This window comes from Alligator mississippiensis, chromosome 3 (genome assembly GCF_030867095.1).
Source record: "Alligator mississippiensis isolate rAllMis1 chromosome 3, rAllMis1, whole genome shotgun sequence".
Classification (NCBI taxonomy): Eukaryota; Metazoa; Chordata; order Crocodylia; family Alligatoridae; genus Alligator; species Alligator mississippiensis.
This window is the reverse complement of record NC_081826.1, coordinates 241,620,865-241,644,695: the sequence shown is the minus strand read 5'-3', so window position 1 is coordinate 241,644,695 and position 23,831 is coordinate 241,620,865. Positions and strand designations below refer to the sequence as shown.

Below are 23,831 nucleotides of genomic sequence, written 5' to 3'. Positions count from 1 at the left end.
TTAGACACATGGGCTAGGGACAGAAGTTACACATAAACTGGTTTATGAGATAAGAAACTGGTTTAAACTTGTAAAAGAACAGAAGCTCAGTGCACATAAACCAGTTTCAAAATGGCTGAAACTAGTTTAAAATAAACCTGGTTGAATGTAGTATCAGGATTAACTGATTTGAATCAAACCAGTTTATGAAACTTCTATCCCAGACCCCTTCCTGGTTCAAGTTAAATCAGAGTCCTCCAGCATGCTTTGCATCTCTAGGCTAGACTGTGCTGTCTGCTCCAGAGAGCAGGACTGGCCCTACCCCTCTGCTCCTTATCTGGAGGAGTGAGGGCTGGCTGACAAGGGAGGGTGAGCTGGGCCAGGGATGCAGCCCAGTCTATGGGGGCAGGACAGGGACTCCCCCCAAGGCAAACCCCGGCTGGGGTCTGGAACCAAGGAGCGGGGTTAAATATCCCTTCCCCTGCTAAAATTTACTGCGGACTTTGACTGTGGACTACAAATCCCAAAAGCACCTGGAAACAGGAAGAGGAAGTGATAAGCAATTCTGTAGAGTTCTGCAATCCTGGACTTCAAATCCCAGAGTTCTCAGGGGAGCAGGAAGAGGAAGTGAACACACAGTCAGAGAGCTGTGCTGTAGCACCCACTGGCTTCTGATCTAAACTGCTGCAGGCATGTGGCTGTATTTCCTGAATCAAAGGTAAATGTCTGTTCACTTCTGTTTCAGTTTAATCTGCATTTTAGACTAACCTGCACAGTCTGAATTGATTCAGCCTTGGGCTTTTTGACTGTTTGTACCTAACCTTAATGACACCGGTCTTTGGTTTGCAATATCCTGGATTATCAACTATTTGGGAAAAGGGCTATCTTGTGTTCTATGCCTGCATAGCACCTAGCACAATGGCATCCTAGCTTATGAATTCTAGGCTCTGTGTTAATAATAATAAATACTTTTACTTCCTTACAAAACAAAATGTAATTTCCTTTTAACATTATAATGCTTGAAACAGAATAATAAAGTAATGTATATCATTCCTCATTTAAAAAAATCTTTCTCCTTCTTTATTTTTTTTCTTTTGGCTGGAGAACTGACAGTTTTAGTGCAACCAGAGGAATCAAGTCTAGCAAAAACAAATGGCAGAAATAGGCAAAAAATTAGATGATGCCTGGCCAGAATTAAAAAAGGGAGAGGCAGAGAGAGAAAATATTTTGTAAAAAGTCTAGAATGAACATTTCACTACTCCAGAGCATTAATTACTGTTTTAAAGGGTGACCTTAGTGCAGCTGCTGCCATCACATCAATAAGAATAACTGCCAGTCCCTTCATAATCACATTTCCATCTTACGCTTAAACACAGGTCGTTTACTTGAGAAAAAAAAATTCTAGTGAAATGAATGAGTTCACACTCTCAACCTGTGCCAGAAGCTGTTTTCAAAAGAAAGCAAGAGGAACCATTACTTTGGCCAAAGTCAAACAAATCTCCCTTTGGAGCAGATTTCTCACTTCTCCGAAATAATTGTTTTTTTAAACAAACAAGTCTCCTTTGATGACGGAACTTAACCCTAAGGTAGGGCTATTTGCACTTCATTTGCTCCTTCAGGTCAGAGTTGAGTTATGTTACCAGGATGGTGGGGGTCATCTCCAGTTGTATAACCTGTACCTGGACTGTGGATAAATATGTTCTTCAAAAGTGTCAGTCTGAAATTCTCATGTATACTGAATTCACTCAGATGCTTCCAACAACTCCAGATTATACAAAAAAAAGACTCTACACCCCATCTCCAAATGATAACAGAATTAGCAGGTGTTATTCCTTATGAATCTTATATCAGTCGCTTGTTCTTTTCTCTCGGCAAATTAAAACACAGATGTTTTTGTTGTGATCCTTTCTATTTTCAGTACTATTCAGTAAATTCTTTTCAATGTTTGTAATTTAGTACTTCCCCCCACAAAAAGAACAAAACAAAAACCCCAAAACAAAACAAAACTGGGGGACTGCAAAAGATTTGGCAGGCTGCAAAATTCTGTGGGCTCTCTATAAGACTGTTATGTGATATGGAAGCTGGTTGTTTCAACTTCCTTTTTTTAACTTCCTGTTTGCACACTGATGGGAAACAAAATATCCTAGTGGGTGTTTGAACAGCTTGAGCTGTGTTGACCTGGGAACTCTTTCTCAGTGATCTAAGCATTGGCTTAGAGTTTAAACATTTCAGCAGCTTGAAATTCAACATCTCTAGTAGACCTCCAAGGCTTTGCTTTCTGTTGTTTAAGCTTGTTACACACCAGGCATTTCCAAGTTAAGGGCTGTTTGAAATAAAGGGGAAAGAAGAAGTGAATATGACTGAACCCTCCTTTATAGTAAAAAGGTGACAGAAAGGGGTAGTTCTGTACTGGCATATGATAACTGACACTGGCTGGAGATCTGCTCAAAATTGCCTAATATAGTTTCTGTCATGCTCATCACATCTAATAGCCAGAATTTAAGAGAGATTACATTCTTAAATGATCATGGTGGGATTTAGTTTCCTGTAAAATAGAGTTTGTAAATAGAATAATTCTCCCTCTGATCTTGTCATGAACTTTCACTGAGGGCATTTTGGAGAAAGACACTTTAATTGAAGTGGCTGGAGGAACTGGTACTGTTCAGCTATTGTTTATCATACAGATATACAATGTAATTCAAATTGCCTGCTTTGAGCCAAACTTCTAAAAATTTTCAGATCTTATGTAAAAGTGCTTAAAATATGTATAAATTTCTCAGTGAAAAGCTAGACATTTGCTAAGTCAGATAATATAAATCTCAAAGTTCAACCAAAATGTGAACCAAATTTGAATTGAACCTTTCTGGGGGCTTCAGAACATCTGGTTACTTTTTTTGTTATTTTTTTTCTTTTTGCTGTTATCAGAACCCATACGAAGCTGTTTAAACACCTGATTTTGTTTTGTTTTAATTTTGGTTTTATTATCTGTGAAAACAGGAATCAGTAAAAGGAAATGTAACCACTAGCTTCTATATGCTGATATCTATCCTGACTTTCAAAAAAAAAAAAAAAAGCCCCTCACATTATGGTTATTTTTTCATCAGAGCTGACTCAGATGGAACTCAGATGTATTACAGATCTACATCTAGCGTTTCCAGCCTAATTTCTAGTTCACTGTTAGGCAGACTCTCCTCCATAGGCCAAAATCTGGCTCTTTACATGGTGTTCATTCTTCTGCTTGTAAAAATAAGTGAGAAGCCAGCTTGCCTCTGTGACAGATTGTGGAAGACAAGAAGTAACATATTAGAAAGGAAGTAACAGCAACTGCCCTTTGGGGCCAGAGCTACCAGTGAAACTGGAGAGAGTGTCCAAGGGAGATGAAAGAGAACAGGACCTAGTGTGGCTAGAGGAGAGTGGGGTCTGCCACATATGCAAGCAGTCAGGGGAAGAAACAAGAAGCAAGAGGAAAGAAAAGCTTGTGGTTAAGACATTGGAAGAGGACTTGGGAAATCTTGGTCTGGTCATAATACTTATAACTGGACTTGTGCTAATGGACATTTCTAAACAATTTCCTGTAAGCTGGTAGTTCAAGGTGGGGACTGTTTTTTACTTTGGCAGCCAAAGATGTTGACAGGCATATCACTTCCTTCTTTACAATTAGCTAGAGAAATGAGTATTTTACCCACATTAATATATTATGCTGCTAGGCTCAAGCAGACCTTTTTGAGTGTTGACAATGCTATGTGTCCTCTCCTGCAGCTGCTCAGTAGCACCCCTTTGGGTATCTGTTGCCTTGCCATCAGATGGATGGAATGAAGAAGTATGTGATGAGCACAGCAAGGACTCTACAAAAGGCACAGGACAGGTAATCAGTTAATTGTATCTGGGTCTGCGGTCCTCTCCCAACACATCTTCACACAGACCTGGTATGGGGAGGGCACAAGAAAAAGAACAGATCACGAAGGTACTGAAGGAAGGCACAGGTTCAACTGTGGGCAGAGTGTTTGACAATGTAGGAGGAGTTTTAATTGGGGAAGAGTGCTTAGGGTCATGAGAAGTAACAGGCCCAGGATTAATTAGTTGAGGTACATAGACCATAAGTCATATTTTCTGGGAATGACTGTAAGTAGTGGAGAGACTGAGGATGCTCCCTCTGGTGGTTGGGAGTGCAGAGACTTGGTTAGCATAGGGTATATATAGCAAATTAGCTGATCTGAGGTCCACCATGTTGAATGATATTCTTGCAAGAATGGATGAGTATGGTATTTGAACAAAATGTTTGATGGAATAATAAGGGGGTTAGTAGAGAGTTGAAAAACATCTGTGGAGGGGGAAAGTGCTGAGAGTCCATGAGTTTTTATTTGGGTGAGAGGCTCTACTGCATTGTTGGATGTCCAGAAGAGATTAGGGAGTACTAGTAGGAAAAGTAGAAAGAAAGAATATGGGCTGGGAAGCAGAAGATATGTTTTGGCCTGAAGGGTAAGCAGATAATGGGTTTGGAGCAAATATTCAATTGGATGTAAGAGGCATCAGGGGAAGTGCTTGAAGAAGCTTGTGGTAAATATATGAAAGCAACTGACCTGAGAACAAAAGGTGAATGAATTGTTAAGACTGGAGGACAGAATGATATCTAGAGAGAAAGCACTGGAATATAAGAGGTGTACCAATGGCAGAACGCAAGAGAGAAAACTCTGGGAGATAAAAGAGAACAAGGTTGAAACAGGAATACAGAAAGTGATGGGTAAGAAAAAATGAAAGTAAAAAAATTGAAGTGAAAAGAAAAGTAAAATGGGAGCAAAGATATGTTAGTTAGCAGTACATAAATGTATTATGGAACAGGGTGAGAAAAAGACTGGTGAAAAGAGTGAAATGGAGGATAATAAAAACAGGACAGAACATTTAGAACTGAAGGGTTAGAAGAATTATGGAAGGTAATGGAAGCCACTCTCTATGGAAAACAGAAAGGAGAACAGACAACCTATTTCTGTGTGGGAGATACCTTTTCACGCAGAAGGGTATACATTGGGAATGTCTACACAAAATGTTTAACTGTACAGTAGACTAATTAGGTGCATAGTAAACATCATGCATCTACATGTGTGTCCCTATTAGGCTGGAGTAAACTAATTTATTCTGCAGCAGGATAGAAAAAAAACCATGCAGACACCCACCCACTGTGCTTGGGATGGGGAACAGAATTCCTGCAGGCTGCATGGAAGAGAAGAGAAGCTGGCTTTCTAGCCATAGATATGGAATCAAAGAAGACACTGTATTAAAAAGACAGGGCTATATTTTTGTTGTGATTGTTTTGTTTTATTGGGTATGATAAGAACAACAGGTTTTTTTGGAGGCTATTTGTTAGAGCTTTGATAAAATACACTGTGCCATTGGCAAGCTATTTAAAATAATTAGTGGGGCAGCTTCGTTTTTGTGCTCATTTTCCCCTTAAACTCCTATTTTAAGCATTTTTAAATAGTAAAAAAATGTACCTGATATTTCACAATAGACCACAAGATATTCCCTAATTCTACAAATCAATCCATGTGGGCACATCCTTGCATCAATCAACCCAGGAATCCACTGATTTAAATAGGCCATAACATAGATGCAAGGGTCCACCTGGGGTGAATCCAACCCACAGGATCAAAGTCTGCATTGCCTCCTCATTTTTCTTTACTTAGCTGTGAGCCTGAGTATGCGTGTACCCAAAGTTGGTTTGCATAACAGGGTCACTTGCATCTCAGATTTAGCACATCCAAAGCAAAATTAGATGAGAATGTATCTGCATTCACGAACTTGAGAATCCTTAATAACCATTTCTGAGCACAGAACACAGAAGAAGTAGCATAATAACTGATCACTAGAGTTGTTTTCTGTTGGTAAATTTGCGCTTGCCAAAGTTACATAAATTCCTAAGAGCTCATGTTTTTTCAAGGTTAAGCTGTGGTCGCACCATTTCTTTTTAGGGAAATAAGACACAGTGTTACCCAGTCTGTTTGATGCAAGTGAGATTGCTGCTCCTTTATTTTTTATTGTCACAATTGTTTCTGCTCATTGGTGTCTCCCTCCCACTCTTTTAGCAGCTGCTTACTGTGACAACTTACCTCCAGCTAAGTGGAAAGATGAGCAGCTGCTTGCAGAACCAAAGCCAATCTTCTGCCTGGATCAGTTGGAGATGGTTCCTGTGAAAGTGAGGGCTGCAGTAAACGATATGTACTGAATTAATTGTACCTATCACCAACCTCTTTCCAAAACTTACTGGGAAATATATCTATTTCTGCAACAACAAAAAATCACCCACTAATCATCTTTTGAAGGTTAAAGGGATTTAGAAAATCAGATCAGTCTATTCATAGGAGCTATAGCACAGCTGATGAGTTTAAAAAAAATTCAAATTACATTTGTTTCCTTTCAAACTGCCTTCAGTCAAGTTTTTCAGAAAGTGTGTGTATATGCGTGTGGCTTTTGGTTTGTTTTTTTGTTGTTGTTGTTGGGTTTTTTTGTTGTTGTTATTCTGGCGATTTGGGGATGAGTCATTTTGTGATTCATTCTATTCAGCTGCATAAATAATATTACAAATCTGATAGAGGAATAAGCCGCCGTTCAGTAATATTTGGATCTTTCCCCTCTCCTCTAGCTAAGGGTCCCCCACTTTATCATTCTTCTCTTTTGACTTCAAGGGAGGTTGAAGCTCCATCAAATCCCATAACTTCTTGGGTGTGGGCAGCTTGTCTAGCCTCCTAACAGTGAGAGTGGATAGGCATGAATTCCTGTTGTTCTTTCCTTTAACATGGCCCATTAATTTTGGAGGCTCCAGACACTTGATTGCAGTAGTTCAAGTATGTCAAAATACTACAGGGATCCCCATGATTCACTCTCAGGATTGAGGACTTAGATGGGAGGTTAGGGGTTGTCTTGTGGCAAACTGAAATACCAGGTACAAAATCTTGCTTTTTAAAACATCTTCCAACAAACATTTTGGGGGAAAATTAATGTAAAAAATAAAACTGACTCCCTAATTTTGGCACTAATTTGTTATATGGGGATGCAGCGTAATATCTCCTGTGATGATAAGAAAAGGAGAGGGGAGAATGCAGAAAGAAGCAATTGACCTGAAAGTAGTTTGTTCCTGTAAAAGGGTTCATACACAGCCAAACGCATGTATGAATATTCTGTACGTTGCATGTTCTGGCTGGGGTCACATCTCTGACACTGTTCTGTTATACTGGTATAATTCAGATTTGTCTTGGATGGAGACTCTGTAGAGACAGCAAATGAATATAGAGGTTCTGGGAGTTCTTTGCCAAAAAATGTTGAACTTTTTTGCTGCATGATGCAGTAAGATGTTTCAAATGACAGAGTTATTATTCTTATTAGAAATAATACCACCCATCTTTCCTCAGAGAGAGACGGAGAAGTCCCAATTGCTCCTTTCTTTAAGCTGATCATGGTGTTGCTTTTCCACTGATCAATTTCTGAGAGCCACAGGAATACCTCAAGTAGATGCCAGCTTCTCTTAACAATCCCAAATCAGATTTTGGAACCTGGTTATTTGTGAAAGGGATTCAAAGTCATGGCTTCCTACCTTTGCAGGGGAATGGACTCCAAGGGCCAGGTGGCCCTTTCTAGTTCCTCTGCCAGGAAGCCCTCACAGAGTAGGAAGAAGAGGAGGAGGAACTTTATAGACACACTATTTCTCCAGTCCAAAGAGAAATGGAGTGGGAACTCTATCATTGGTTTAATAAAAGAGGGGAGCAATAGCCCCTTTCCAGAGAGCACATTTAGTTTAAGGAAATATGCCTATTCTTATGCTAGATGAGGAATTTCCGTAGGCCCAGCGCTCTTTATTTCTCAACCCCAAATTAAGGGTCAGTCCATTCTCACTACTGTGGGGGTTTTCAGCACTACTCTGGGATTCTTCCACTTTTTTTCCAGCACTGTCTGATCTATCTGACTGGCATCTCTGGAGAAACAGGATATTTCAGGTCACACATTGCTTTATGAGAAAGCAAGCTCATGAGATGTTCTTGAAGACTTCATGGCCAGGTACAGACATTATACATTTACCTGAATAAGTGATCTGAAACTGGTCTATACCCAGAACACAAGTTCAGCACAAAGACTGGCTTAAAAATGATAGACCCTGGTCTAGGATTCTGTCTTCCTCTCCCCCTAACCAAAAGCCAAATGTGTGTTCTGTTAGCTACTGATCTAAACTACACTGCTTACAGAAAACTCTCCATCTTAGATCGATTCCACCTCGGGCTTTTTGAATGTCTGTACCTAGCCCAGGAGGGCAGAGGCCATAGGAAGCCATCAACTTGCCTCTTGTTATCACAAACTCTTGCAGAATAGATCTAGGTGAGTGAAGGGCATCTGGAACCTCTCAGGGCAGAACAATCAATGAGCTGAGGGAGTCCTGATTTAATTCTTTATTCCCATGAGGAATAGAGCATGGGGGAAGAATGTTCTTCCTTTTCCCTCTACATCATACAAAGGAATTGCTGGGGCAATGTGCTTCTCCCCCAGGAGGCTAGGAAATGGGTCACCAGCTGTTGGAGGAGTCTTCTCTCCCATCCTCTTATGCTTGGGAATAGGAAAGGAGCTGGTCTGCAGGCCAAGCAGAGCAGCTGCTGCTGCAGTTGGCAAGAGTCAGGATGGGTGATTTACATGTTCAACCATACAAATTCAGCTAAAAATTACTTAGCTGAATTCAGATGGCCAAATATTGTCAGTATTTGTGTTACTCAGCATTTCCTTTTCATTCTGTTCACCTGTGTCTTGCTGTAAATTATTCTGTGGGCTAGAGGGTGAGCTGCAGTATACATCTTTCCACACATGGGCAAAGAGATTACAATACATCAGTGCAGTGTATCTGTAACTTTTAAAACTAGAAGAGCATTTTGGAACTCATGGTTTCATAATATGACATTTTCTTGGCAAAAATATTTGTTGTTTCCTTTAATAGACACACTATAAACAGGAAGAGGAGCTCAAATAGGCATTTTAAAAGGGTCACAACATTGAAGTAATGTGATGCCATTTTTTGCCTTCATGACATTGGTCTTGAGATGGGTTAAATGTGCCACTCTCAGTTGTGTGACTGTTATCTTTGACACTGGAATGAGTTATCACAGAATGGTAATGCCTCTCATGTTCTCTTCATTATACATTCTCATTTTCATGACAAAGACTGTAAGGGGAACAGAAAATGGTGCACAATTAATACATTCTCCTGACAATCTGGAGATGGTATTGCATGGTCCTAGACAGAAGGCACAGCTGGGGACATTGACAACAGCATGTGCACAGCTGCTTGTTTTACAAAGTTTGAAAGATTTTCCTAGTAGTCTTGAGTGTTTGTGTGTGTGGGTTCGGGTGTATGTGGATGTGGCCAAAGTGCGGCATCTAAATATGTTATTTTTAGTATATAAAATATTATTTGGGATTGTACATATGTCATAAAGTTTTTCAAAAACTGCATAAAGGACTTGTGAGAAATGATAAATATGGATCATATATGCCATGATGTAAATATTAAAGTTTTTATATTGAATGCTCCAATAGATTATCATCATTGTTATCATCCATGGACAGCCAGTATAGTTGACGTGCTCATTTGTGTTTTAAAATCTAAATAATAGGTCTTGATTAGGTGGTGAGCAAATTGAGCTTTACTGTTGTCTTTGGCTTCCTCAGATTATCACAAAACTATACCCCACAAAAAATCCCTGTGAGGGAAGACCAAAAACAAAAGATATTGCATAGTACTGTACTTGCCCTGTGGAGTTAAAGAAACTGCTCTATAGTTGCACTGCTATTGGTCTCTTACTATTCAAAACTTTGGCATGCATCAGTGAATAAAGAAAAAAAAATTATGTAGCAGAATAAGTGAGAGAAGATTTTCTTTTATAACCTCTCTGTTTAAGAAAGTCCCAGTTCTATACATCTTTAAAAAATTCAAAATCATACAGTGATACTCTTAGGTTTCTATATCTAAGTTTTGTCTCTCAAAGATGACATTTTTAGGGGTTGCTTTGTAGAAAAAGAAAAAAAAATCTCTAAGCAAAACCAAAACAAAACAAAAAAGCAAAGGACTAAAATTATCAAAGCCAGGCAGTTCTGTTGCAGATCAGTGATACTAGCTCTAATGAACAAGAGCTGAATGGATGCATGTAGCTAGCTGAGACTGGGATTCCCCCAGAAGAGGCTGCTGTATGCATTTCTAAAGATTACTATACTGATGAATTCATAGATAGTGTCAGCACTCAAATAAAAACTAATTTCTGTGGAAAAATAAAAGCATGTACTGTATTTTAGAGACTGCTGTTTTAGACTGTTGTTCTTGTAGAAAATACAAATGATAAGAGACACTAGGAGATTCTAGACATATGGAATATTGACAGAAACCCTGAAAGAGGGTGAGTTTTACAATATAGAACAGTTGTTTTAAAATTATGACCAGCATACAACTTGGGCAAATGTATGTGTATGCTAGTACAGTTGTTTGGTAGCAGTGTGAAATTTTCAAATTTTCTCCACCAGCAAAAGCACTGATATAGAGACAGTTACTTTGGCAAACAGTGTTTTTACCAAGATAGCTTATTTTCTTTGGGAAACTATAGCAACTATAGTATAGAAAAATACTAGGCCTCAGAATAAGTAATCAGACCAAGCTCTAGTCGCATATGAAGGATCAGGGGTTGATTTTTGTGTAAATCTCCTGTTACTGTTTGCAGGGATGTCCCTGAGGGGAGTGAATTGGGGTGACTGCTCTGGGCCCTGTGCTTTGGGGGGGCCCCACTGCAGCAGTGGCGCAGAGCTAGGCGGAGCGGGAGCTCCACGTCCAGCCCCTCGCAACTCGCCCCCACTCCTGCTGCCAATGCCGCTGCTGCCGACAGCAGCACCAGCTTCTTCGGATCTGGGATTGGAGTGCGGCCGGGGCCCTGCATGGGCTGACTTGTCCCTGGCCCCGCACCCTGCTCGGGTCATCTCTGACTGTTTGTACAATGAAAGCCTAAGACTACTACATGGGTATTGGATTCAGAAGCTAGAGAGAAGCCAGTGCCCCATGTCACTGAGCAATAAATAATAGACTAATGCTGCCGGGCATTCTGCCTTCTCTAGGTGGGAAGAGAGCATGGATCCTCTATGTTGAAGGAGTAGGGAGAAAATGTGGTGAGATGGAAGTAGTGGTTTAGCACGTGGACTCAAAGGAGAAGATTTAAGATGGAAGATTAAAGCAAAGGCTTTTCAAGATGGTTGGAAATACAGTTGTTAGGCAGGGGAAAAAAAGTCAGCGAAAGAAATGGTCATTATACACAGAAAACAGGAAACGCACTGTATATCCCATGCTAATTTTGACCCAAACTCTAAAAGAATTTAAGAAGAAAAGATTGGTATTTTGAAATATATATTTTTTAGAGTTTTAATAATTAAATTACACTGAGAATACTCTCTAGTTTAGAAATATATTTGTTGAAGAAAAGGAGAACAGAAACTGAAAACAGTAGTTTTAAGGCCCCCAGGGCCAAAAGAAGACATGAAATGTTCACTTTGTGACCTGAAAGGACAAGTAGTAGATCAAAGACATGGTTTTGCATTAGAATTGAAGGGAAAGGGGATAGATGTCTCAGAGCTTGTAATCAATAAACAGTAGCATGCTGATTTATAATGCCACAGTAGGATTCAGATGATGACACCTTCAGAAATGAAAGCCAAAGAAAAAATGGCAGAAAAAGATAAGCAACCATGACACAAGAGTGATAGAACCGAAAAGTGGAATGTTTATTTAGTCTCAGACTCAATGCATCTTTGAGACTAAAATTTGAAGATGACTTGGAAAATAAGTTACTGCATTAAAAAAACGACAGGTTTGCAATATATCTGGCAAAGCAGCAAAAATATACAGAGAAATAGTTTTAAATGGTCAAATAAAAATGCAATAGCTTGCTTTATTTTTAGTCCTCCTTTTAAAATTTGTCTCAACACTGTTGAATTTTTAAGCACTCTGGAAGCAGGCTTAGGTCTTCCTTGGTGAGAGCATTACCACAGAAATGTAATATATGTGTTCCGTATGGTTTCTTGCATTATGTGTGTGGGTTGTGGTTGTTGCTTGAGTTCCCATGATTACTGAGTGAGGAAGTTGGGTATAATTCCTGGCAGTGTGGTAGTTTATCCATTACATTAAAGAACAGCTCCTATTTCAAAATGTTTTTCTGAGATCATTACAAAAATAAAAAACAAATGGCAAGGTTATCAGCTCTCATTACCAATTGCCCAGCAAATGTAAAAACACTAAAAATAGCCACAGGAAGCAATAATTTCTATGACAAATTATAGAGCTGTTTACTTAGTGTGCTAAGTAATATATTTTTGATCAAAGATAAACAGTTTAAAAAGTTACATTTGTTGTGTTGTGGAGGAAAAAGGAAATTGCTATTCCCTGCAGGCTGATGTACCTTGTAAAGCAATCTGTCTTCAAACCCAGAATGAAAGAGAGCCAAAAAAACTCTCTGAATTACATGACGAGGCCCTTGAGATGCTGCTAGTTGCTTTTTACTGTGGAGGACCACAGATGTCTCATGTTGTGGGTCAGACTGTGCATTTTCCTTGTTTTTTAAAACATATTGCAAAGCAGTCTTGATTTTTATATGTCTTGGGTTTTTGAGATTTTTTTTTTTTTTTTTTTTTTTAGTGGCTTAAATACACGTTGTTCTCAGCCTTTTAGGCCTATTTGAATGAAACACATAAGCCATTTCTTAAATCCTATTTCAGGCAATGGGTCTTAAGTACATTCTTAAATACTTCACTGAATAGAGATCGACTTAAGCATGAGTTTAGCTGACTCTGGGCCTATGGGACAAGTCGTGGCTACTGAAGTCAGTGGGAATTGGGATTTTGAATATCAAGGGTCCCTGGATATGATCCTAGAGTGAGAATGGTAACATTACTCCTTACAGAATCTGTAAGTGACAATATTACGTTCTACACCTTTGGAGGAGCAGCACAGAGCAAGGAAAGAAGGAAGGATAAGGTGGCTTTAAGTGATCTATGTTCAGTCTTTATCCTTTCCTGCGCTGGGGACTGAAAAGGTCCCCAAAGTAACATAGACAGGACCCCAATCTTTTGGTTAGAGCATCATCTCTGGCCTGCTTTAGGGGGCTATAGTGTTGCTTCAGACTTCTGCATCACTGAATTCTTTTGTGCATCCAGACAACATGGTGCGCTTGCCCCCAACATGTTCATGAACATGCTTTTTAAAGAGCCTTGTTGTTACACATTACACTTAGCACATGCTAACTGTGCTTACAATGCCAACATCCAAGCATTCAAGTAAGGAAGATGAAAGCCTGGCAAATAGCTGTTTGGCACGCCGTGCCCCCCACCCTGTACTGCACAAAGTGTTGCTGGTTCAAGGCTCCAGTGTGATGCAGGGGCTAGGAGTGGTGCTGGAAGGCAGCCCCTGCACCACATGGAAACCAGTTCCAGTGATTGGGGGGGTGGGGGTTGGGACTGACACTGACATGTTATGGGAGCTTTGAACTGGCACCCTTGCAGTGTAGGGACTGAGTGGTGGTGTCATTGTAAACCCTTGCACTCCACCAGCATTTTGAACCAGCTCCCATGAGATTACAGGGCTAAAACTGAAAATCAGATGATTATCAGTCTCAGCCCTGGGCTCACACAGGAGCCAGTTCAAGACTCTGGTGCATACTATGACTTATAGATCATAATAAGTATTAATATGTGACTGCTTAGAGAACTTTCTAAGTGTTATTAATGCTTACTGCAATGTACATATAGCACATGTTAAGCGTAACATGTACCAAGTTCTAAGCAAGAGCTTTTAAGTGAGTGCTTGGGAGGAGATTTACCATTGCCTCCCACAGCACTGAGCAAATAATCCCTTGACTGAGAGGCTTTTAGAGTTCCCTTGTGCTGCTCTGATATTTTTAAATGGTGTAAAGGGGACACAATACAGGGATGCGGATCCCACCTTCTGTTTTAAACATGTTAGTTAAAGCATTTCTGTGTTTTGCCTTTCAAATGTCCAAGGTCACTGAAAGAAAGTGCACTTTTTTGAAAGGTGCACCCAGGTATAACACAGGAAAATCAGGATAGCAAAAGCTTTATAGAGTGTATTGTGATCATTACAATATCAGTTCCACACCTCAGATAGCTTATTTCTAATGTTCGAGGGAGTGGGGAACAGAAGGGGGGGACGGGGACACCAAAGTCATGGTGGATGCACAAGCTACTAAAGTTAGTAGAAACTCTGTTAAGAACAGAATTAGTCCTACTGAGAGACGCTTTCTTCAATATTACTTTGGAAAGTTGAATTTGTGGCTTAGACTGAGGTCATACTCTGTGGCAATGAAGAAGAAAAATATTCCTTATTCTTAATTTTGAAAAAGATGTCATTATGCCTTGGGAAGTATTACAGTATTTTAGTAATCAGCTGCAATGCTCATTAGTCTTCTTATTATATCTGAAGCACTTGTTATTTGTTGAAGTAGCAGCAGCTGAGATAAAAGAAATTTGAAAGTGAAATCATTACAAATTTGAGTTAGTGCCTTTTTCAGACTCCAAGTCTGCTATATTACCCTTAATGAGATGATGCCCCAAACTCTGAAAGTAGATTCATATTCTCTAACCTCTTTTGAACTTTTTTTTATTAGAAACTATTGTATTATCTGAATTTATGAAGAGGTTGTGCTTACTGTTTGTTGATTCCTTTTTCTATCTCTTTCTAAAATGTTAGCTAGTTCATGAACCATACTTTCAATCTGAAAAAGGATACTATGCCTTGTTCAAGAGAGGATTAAAAATGAGTAGCAATGGACTGATTTTGATTTAAAATAAATAACATAATCATAATCATACAGACTGCTAATAATTTGAGGCTACTGTAGGTTAGCAAAGCTCATCTTCTGGCAGAAAATCAATAGTGAAATCTATATTTTGAAATGATTTACATTTGATTCTGTTTAACTCATTTTTATATTGTTTCACCTCTTCTGGCTCATAGTTAAATCCCTGTTTACAAAATCTGAAAGAGTTTTAATCTAGATAGATATATTTTAGATATCTAGATTCCCTTTTTCATGATTCAGAAAAAAAATACAATTCCCAAATCCCAAGAAAAAAAGATAAAGATTCACAAATCATGCAAACTGTTCCTGGGGAATTATGCAGGAACAGGGGTTCATCTGTCTGTAAAAAGTTGCAGGACTGTGGCCTATACTAAAAAGGGCCAAAGCTTGAAAGGAATCCCTTTGGAAATTTTAAATATGGATTTATATAAAAAATCAGCAGTCCTTTTAACTGAATCAATAACTTTGTTAAAAAAAGTATTATTGGTTTGGTAATGAATCTATGGATTTTTCTATTATATCTCAAAGTATTCCTATTTTTATGAATATTTATGTATTGAAAGGAACACAGGGTAGGTAAATGCTTGCATTGTAGAACTGGAATAGAAGGAAGGCATCACTCTTAATTAGGCAATTCAGAAGTGATATATAGTGCTGTAGGAAAAGTACCAGATCAGAAGAAATGAAAACATTTGTTTTAATAGTTTCCTTTTGGTGACCTTAACTATGCTAATTTGTCTTTGATGAAGTGTGACAGGTACTGTCAAGTTGAATGGTCAACATACTTATTATTTAAAGAATAACATTTTTGTAGCAATAATCCTTGATGTGTTCAAGACGTAACCCTGTTCTTGGAAGCCTTATAGTTTTTGTGTAAGTAATAGTGAATGTCCATGAAGTCTGCAAAGGTGAGGGTAAACTAGAGAATGTTCTATTATTGTGATTCCTGTTTTAATTCTATGGTAAAAACAGGTGGGGAGTTGTCCACTGTTCCAAATGTTCTTATATATTTTTAGGATCCAGTGCTATTAATGAAACTTTAGAATGCCAAGATTTTAAACATTCTATCACCATGATATTCAATCCCCGTGGAATGTATTTAATCTTTTTGGCATACTTATTTTTGTAGCATGGAGAAAAATTTGAGTGACAGACAAATAATGTGTGGCAGGAAACCTTGTATACAAATGCATGTTTTATATTTATCACAGTAAAACTAAAACAATAACATTTGATCCATCTGCTCAGCACTATGTAGAGAGAATTATTTAAAGCCAAATGGGGAAATGGTAGATAGGGTAAACTTTTAGGCGGATATCCAGGGTTTTCAACTGTGACAACTTACCTGAAAGAGCATAAGAAACAAAGTATACTTTCCATTCAGACACAACAATATCTTCCATCTTCATTAAAAGAACAGCAACAAAACAATAACTGCCTTAAAGTTAATACAGAGTGAAGTAAGGAAGTAGTGTCTTTTCAGATAAGTGATACTAGGAAAGTATGTGCAGGCATCAGACTAAGGGAAGACCTATTAAACATGAGTTGCTAGGTCAACATATTGATCTGGAATACAGCTGATAATCCACATTTTATTAATACAATCTAACAGTATCCAAGGGGAATTCTTACTTCTCTCTCCACCCCCCCTCCCCGAATTCCAAAACTAAAATTTTAGTAGGATTACCCAGTCAATCGTACCTTACCATAAAAGACCCAAGTTGAAAAGTTTGTACTCGGAGGTCATGTCTACATAAAATGCTTAATGCCCACTGGACTCACTCTACTGCACATTAGCATGGCTGGCAAAAACTGTGCTAATGCAGTAATGTGCAGTAGATTAGTTCAATGGGCATTAAGCATCACAAAATAAGCATTTATCTGTGCTAATGTGCAGTAGTGCCAATTACAGAGCATGAAGTTTAGTACCTGTTATTACAGGTACTAAACTCCATGCACTATAATTATGGTGTATTAATGAACGTCTGGACATGCCCAGAGATTAACTTTCCCGTGGTCTATCATATTCAGACCAAGGCTCTTGTTTTGACTAACACAGACACCAGATACGAAGCTAAGTTTCAGATCCTTTGTTTGCTAAAATGTAGATGTGTTCAAGTCCATTATTTAACTAATGTTGATAAACAAAAATTCAACAAGGCAGCAGCATCAAAAACTTTGGGAGATGCTTTTCCATATTGAAACTGCTACATCTGTGTCCCACCTTTGCTAGTGGCTGATATCTAGTATTTCTAAGGCATATTGGGTATGTTTAGGATGGATATCGTATAAGGATTTAAAACATTTAATACTCCTGACTATGGTGAAGAATAAATTATCCAAAGCAAGATATTTTATTCCTCATTCCAGCATATGTGGTGGTTGCCAGCACATAATGAGTTACAACACATCAGTATCTAAAAAAACTGCAGTTATTTCTTATTCTAAATAGAATTACTAAAGAACCTTCAATAGTGCAGTGTGGTAAATATTGACTTCTTAATGGCACCCATTGTATAATTATAAATGCTGTTATTAGTTTGAGAATTACTCAGGCTCTCTCCAAATCCTGCAATGTTATTTGATTAACTGAATCTGTTTCTTGGTTTGTTTTTTCTTCACATAGCAGTTCTGACTACATCCTTAGCCATTACTGAATATTTATTTTAATGTTACATCAAATAATCTAAATGTTACCCAGGTTAAAAAATAAAATTGATTTGATTTAAAGTGCCTTTTTTTTCTTTTTATTTGTTCCTTCTGAAAGAATTCAGAATTACAGATTTTTTTTTTCTAGTTATTCACTCAATATTCTTGCTTGCTGTGTTTCTCCCATGGATTTTTCTCCAAAGCATGGTGCCTGCCAGGAAGATCACATGAGAGGAGGGTCTTTTTCACATTACTTTTTAAAACTGTGCTCCTATATAAGAACCAAAGATAAAATGGTTCATGGATTCCTCTCATTTGAAGGTTTGGGATAAAATGTGAAAACAGGTACATTTAATATCATAGGATTAGGGTTTGACTTTTTTAATGACTTGTGTGAAGAAATATAGCCAGATACTAATAGTAGGCTTTTTTAAACCAATAATTGGTGTTGGTAATAAGAGCTGTACTGACAACCAGCTGTGCTACTGCCTTCAGTCCTGCAGTGAGGAACAGGAAAGGAGTCTGCAAATGATTACCAACTTGAAGTATCCCTTGTAGTCAAAGTTTCATTAAAAAAATTAGTAAAATACATTTTTCCTTTAAAAATGTGTCCTAGGTTTGAAAGAGGGCCTGCATAAAGAATTTGGAATAGAACTGCTGCGCACTGCACAAATCAATGATATTGTCCGGTTGGGCTGCCGGCCTACATTGTAGACTTAGTCCTTAGTAAAACCTCTTCTTCTCCCAATTAAAGAATAAAGGTTGAGATGCCTGCAGGCCTTCCAGCATGTTTGGTGTGACTTTTAACCCCTCATTTTACCCTCTTTATATGGTTGTCCTTTATAACACACTCTCTGATATGTCAGAGGCCCCCCAGTAGTGCTGCTGTAGGTCAGACTGGGTTAGCATTTCCATAAAAAACTTTTTTTCCCTAGGGTTTTCTAAGTCAAGAAGAAAGAAATTGTTCCAGGTTAAAACTTTACATATATGCTTGCAGCTTTTATCATTGCTGCTTTCTGAAAATCACATAGCCATTACCTTAGTATACAATGGAGTTGGGAGTTGTCTGTTTATTTTTTAGTCGCAACACTTGACATTAGTTTTTAAAAGGTAAATTATTAAACCATAAGATTATACTTGGGAATTATAGTCTAGATAGGGCAAGAGGGCAGTCTCCAGAGCATATCTTGACTCTTCTCTTTATGGCCACTGACATGGTTTGACTATGGAAGAGTGGAAGCTGGATGTGGTACAATGATATGCAGTGTCCTGTTTTACGTAACCAAGAAGTAGGGCAGAAATGAGCCAGAACTGTGGTGAGCACTGTAGAATTCTGCACCGTGGAGATATTCCTGGTCTTCCTCTCACAATGGAGAAAATGGTATATAACAGCCTGCAAAGGCTACTTCAGCCATTTACAATAAAGCTGCTCCACAGCCATGGTAGAACATCCCATCTTTGCATACCTGGCCAGGGACTTCAGATTTTGCCATCCGTGAAGTATCACAAAGATGATTAATTTCTTGCAAAGGGCACTGGCTAATTCCTAGAATGTGGTGAAAACAGTTCTGAAACCCTCAGTACTATCTGAGACTAGGAAACTTAGTAGATGGTTGTCTGGGGCCATGCATAATACTCGGGGGAAAAAAATGAAAAAATCTATTAGAACAATTATTAAATCCATTCCACAGCAGGAGCAGGATACAGTTCCTTGATGGAGGATCAGATATTAAACTGAATCTCCATGTGATCTTCACTCAGAGGCCTGGCAACAATAAAAATGAAGAGGAAGAGTAATGAAAACATAGACAATTTATCAGACGAGTCTGATAACATTATTTATAACATGTACTTTGATGATAATTTCTCTGAGTCACGGCTTCAGCCTAGAAGAGTGTTGCAGATACAGGCTATACCTGGGGAAAGAGTGATAGAAACACTATTTTAAAGGGTGTTTACAGAAACTTTGATGTTACTAGAAACCAAGGTAACAGAAAACAGTTCACAAGCATACCAAAGGTCTAAAATTAAAGCAAGAAATTACAGGAGAACACACGAACCCTAATCTACAAATAACATGTCTCCTAGAATGAATAAAAATTGTGTTTTCTGCTAGCTTGTATGTGATTTTTTTTAAGAGAAATGTGGAAATCTTTAACATATAAAGAGCTTTTGGTTTGGAAGAAATGTTGTTTATAAGAACTGTAAATGCAGAATAGAATTTACCTTAGGAAGAGAGAGGCTAATATTTTAACTGTCTATATGGTCACCTTGTAAATAGGACCATGTAGACAGTAAATAGGATTTTTCAAAATCTATAAAATAGACATTATGGCTTATGACATTCTAGAATAAACACAATATATCATGTACTTTTTGTATGGCCTTTGTTGTTGTTTTATTTGCAACATTTTTAATATTTGAAAATACTTCTTGTAGCAATTAGAAAATTAGCAGTTTATCTGGGTGTAAAAAAAAAAAACAACAAAAAAAACCCCTTCAAGTTACTGGGTTACAAAGTGAATTGTTCTGCAGCTGCAAAATCAAGTGCCTTAGCTGAGTTAATGCTTTTCATTTCTTTTGCATGTGTCAGCATTAATGGAGGCAAGCTTCTATAAAGCCTTGCATGTGAAGATGGTGCTGAGCAGACTAGATTCAGTTCTGTTGAATGCTTTTTGCATTTTTTGGAATAACGCACAAAAAGAGACTTCAAATCAGGCTGAACTTCAAGCAAAAGTTAATGCTATTCTCTTTTGGGTTCAACCACCCACTTTGCTTAAGGTCACTAGTTGAGGCTAATGCTGCACAGAGGGGCTGCAGCAAACTTGGCATCTCCTTGATTAGGCTCCCTGCTGATCTAATACACATACCAGCTCACTTGCCAAGTCAAATAACACATTTAGTGAATTGGAAATAAGATTTAAGTGAGCCAGCACAATGCGGCTTGCCCTCTCATCTTTTTACCGAATCCTTCTCTTTGTATGCTAGACTGTGAAAACTGCTCTTGTTAGAGGACTTAATCTTCATTTTTTCCTGTAGATTATTTGGAAACAGGTCAATTGAATGTTGGAGCTGCTAACTCCTCCTACCAAAGAAAGAAACCGCTTGTGGCATACTGATTGCATCATTTAAATGAAAGGCTCTTATCATTAAAAAGAAAATACTGTAGTATAAGGATCTCTCAGAATGAAAAAAATCCTGGTATTAAATGCAGCCCTTTTTTAAAAAATCTGTTTATTTCTTTGTCTCCCAGTCCCTTTCCTCACAAGTGCCTTGTATTAACTGCTGGTGAGTAGTAATTGATGGGGTTGATCACATCAGTATATATTCATCTCTTGTGGCTGTACCACTGTAGTTAATTCTTACGTACAGTAAGATACAATAGAGTGACATTTCTATAGGACATTTCTGTAATGTCTTTCATAAAAGCAAACCAAAGCACTTCCCATAATGTTTGACTTTGAAGTATTCTGTCTTTTAGTGACACAAAATTGGGACTGAATTTAAGCCTTCATAACATGTTCTTGATTTGTTTTTATTTTATTATTTTTACTGAGAAGGGTCATTGTATGCAATATAATTTGAGATTTAGCATAGATTTATCATAGATTTTCATGCTATCCCTGCCATAATAATCTGTAACTGCCCCATATCTCTGTGTTAGGTGTTCAGGGTTATGATGTGTATTGACTTTTTTATGATCTACTTATCTCTGCTGGTCACATAGATTTATGTGCATCTTCCCCATCTAAATCCTGAAATAGGAGCTTGCTTTTTGAGATGCACTAATTTTTTTTACATAATATTAACATTCTTTTGGCACAATATAGAGCTGAAAATGGAGAAAACTTGCAGTTAAAATAACCTCTACAAAGAAGATTTTAAATAGGAAAAAAAAATTACATGTATTTATATGAAATACAAGTTCATGCAATTGTAGGAAAAAGGGATCCTTTCTCTCTCCCTGCTATCTCCATTGTAATGACCAGATCACTTCACTCTTAATGAACTAGGTTACAGTGTAATAGCTGTCAGTTAGACTTTCCAAGGAACAGGCTCAAAATCTTGGGATGCTGATTTGGTGGTTCAAATCACCTAGGCTTCTAAGACATACAAAAAACTAGAACTCTTGGTTCCAAAATGATACCTTTTATTAGACCAACTGGAAAATGGCAAGAAAAGTGTCCTTTTCTGCAAGCTTTTATCTCCCTGCCTGCCATCTGACACCTCCAGGGAAGGAATTCTACCTGATCAACACATCAAAGAGCTACTCAACACAGCTCACAGACACTCTCATGGACCCAAAGGGACAACCTTCCACCTTCAGCTCCCTCTGTGCAAAAATGAAGTTTATTTCCTACCTATGGGGACTTTTTACCATCTTGTACCATCTACACTTTTCCCAGAGCCTGACAAAGGGACTTTGATCCTGATAGCTTGCAGAAAAGGACAATTTTCTTGCCATTTTCCAGTTGATCTAATAAAAGATATCATTTTGGAACCAAGAGTTCTAGTTTTTTTGTATGTCTTTTTGTCTCAAACCAACATGGCTACCAAGTATACCCCTAGGCTTCTAAGTACCTTTGAGGATCTGGGCCTGACTCCCATTGATTCCATAGCTGAAAGATTATAACCTGCCCTCTCTAGCGTAGGAAAGTAAGAAGGAATTTTACAGATATTAATGTAATATTCTAAATACATTCTTTACTTGCCTGCATCTGATGCACAGACCAGATCTTCATATGAGAGAAAGTAAGCTTAGCTGGGTTTTTCTTCTAGTCTCCATGCAAAACAATGTAGGTAGATAAATGGTTCCTCCAAATCCTTGCATTGCCAGAGCAGTTGAGTCACTGCAGAGTAAGAAATCTGCTATTGGTATGGGACCAATGGAGAACCAGGATAGGAACTATTACTGTACAGATTGTAAAACTCATATTCAAGGCTCCAGTATAGTCACAATCTAGCTATAAACAGCTTAGTGAAACTAATTCTTCTGTAATTTTGAGAATCCTTTGTAAGTGGAGGTGCCACTTTCCATATTAGCTAAGTACAGACAGTCAAAAAGCCTGAGGCTGAATAGATTTAGTCTAGGCAGCTTCCTTTAAGCTACATAGGTTAAACGTATGATCAACTGAACTGACGTAAGACAGGAGGAGGCTTGTACTGACCTAGACCAGTAGGCTGCGGGTGCTAGAGCATATCTCCCAGCCTGCTGGCCATTGAAAGCCCAGCCAAGTATCCCCAAACCCCTTCTGTCCCCCCACAGTCGGCTAAGAAGCCCCCTGTCTGGGTTTCAGCTCACCTTGGGGGGGGGGGGGCTCCCCCTCGGGGTTTCCTCCAGCCTGAGTTCCCTCATCCAGGGAGCCCTGGACAGCTGAAGGGATTTTCCTCCCCCCACATCTCCCCAGTTGCTCATTGTTTCAGATGCTGCCACAGAGGAGAGGGAGAAGAAGTCCTCTGGGCCAGGTATTTTACTCTTGAATTCCAGCATGGGGATTCCCGCCCCCTCCCCCCCCCCCGACCAGGGTTTTCCAGCCCAGGGCAGTGCCAGGGAGCTGAGGGGAATTCTTCCCCTCCCCAACCCCTTGGCTTAGTTGCTGCAAGTCTCAGGAATAGCCCAGGGTGCTAGGGAAATTCCTCTTCTCCCCTGAACTAGTTTTGCCTCAGACTTGCAGCAGCTAAGGCAAAACTAGCTGTGGAGGAGCAGAAGAATTTCCCTCCACTTCCTGAAGCTGCCTGAGACTTGCAGAGGCTAAGGCAAGCAGCTCTGCAGGTTCAGAAGGTGAATAATTCCCCTCAGTTCCCTGCCCTGGGATGGGGGACTCTGTACTGGGGCTAGGGGAAGCCCCCCAAGTGGGGGCTGCCAGGTGCCTCCATGCTGTCTTAAATCAGTTAAGTCTGATACTTACTACATCCAAGCAGGTTTATTTTCACTGGCTATTTTGAGGAGTAAGGTGCATGTGGAAAAAGCTGGAAGTTGGTTTGTGTACACATGTGCTTTACTGTGCAGTAGATTAATTCTCTGCACAGTAAAGCATCACCATCTACATGTGAACCATAATTAGGGAGGAGTAGTTTAATTTACTCAGGCATAGGATAGTCCCATCAGACAAAAGTACTGTCGGACAGCAAAGTAAATTATTGCACTTAAACACGTGTAGATGGTGACATTGGAATTATTTTACTCTGGCTTAAATTGCACCAGAGTTTATTCAGTTGCATTCATTGCATTGAGAGGAACATTTCTCAGCAGAAATCAAGGGTATGCTCTGGAGTCTATATAGACATAGCCTAAATAAGTCTTGAGTCCTATAGAAATAATATGAT

The 23,831-nt window shown here is 38.8% G+C and overlaps 2 long non-coding RNA genes across 3 annotated transcripts in view; one reads left to right on the top strand and one right to left on the bottom strand.

Moving 5' to 3' along the window:
* Positions 1-301: 301 nt before the first annotated feature.
* LOC109282204 (uncharacterized) lies at positions 302-12,637 on the top strand. Its single transcript, XR_002089123.2, has 3 exons — positions 302-697; positions 3,739-3,844; positions 6,060-12,637. It is a non-coding gene; the product is annotated as an uncharacterized LOC109282204 (long non-coding RNA).
* Positions 12,638-22,220: 9,583 nt separating this feature from the next.
* The window catches only part of LOC109282208 (uncharacterized), a 93,011-nt gene continuing 91,400 nt past the window's right edge, over positions 22,221-23,831 (bottom strand). For both annotated transcript variants that reach the window (XR_002089128.2, XR_002089125.2), the window contains one exon: positions 22,221-22,354. This is a non-coding gene — a long non-coding RNA (uncharacterized LOC109282208). The remainder of the gene's footprint in view (positions 22,355-23,831) is intronic.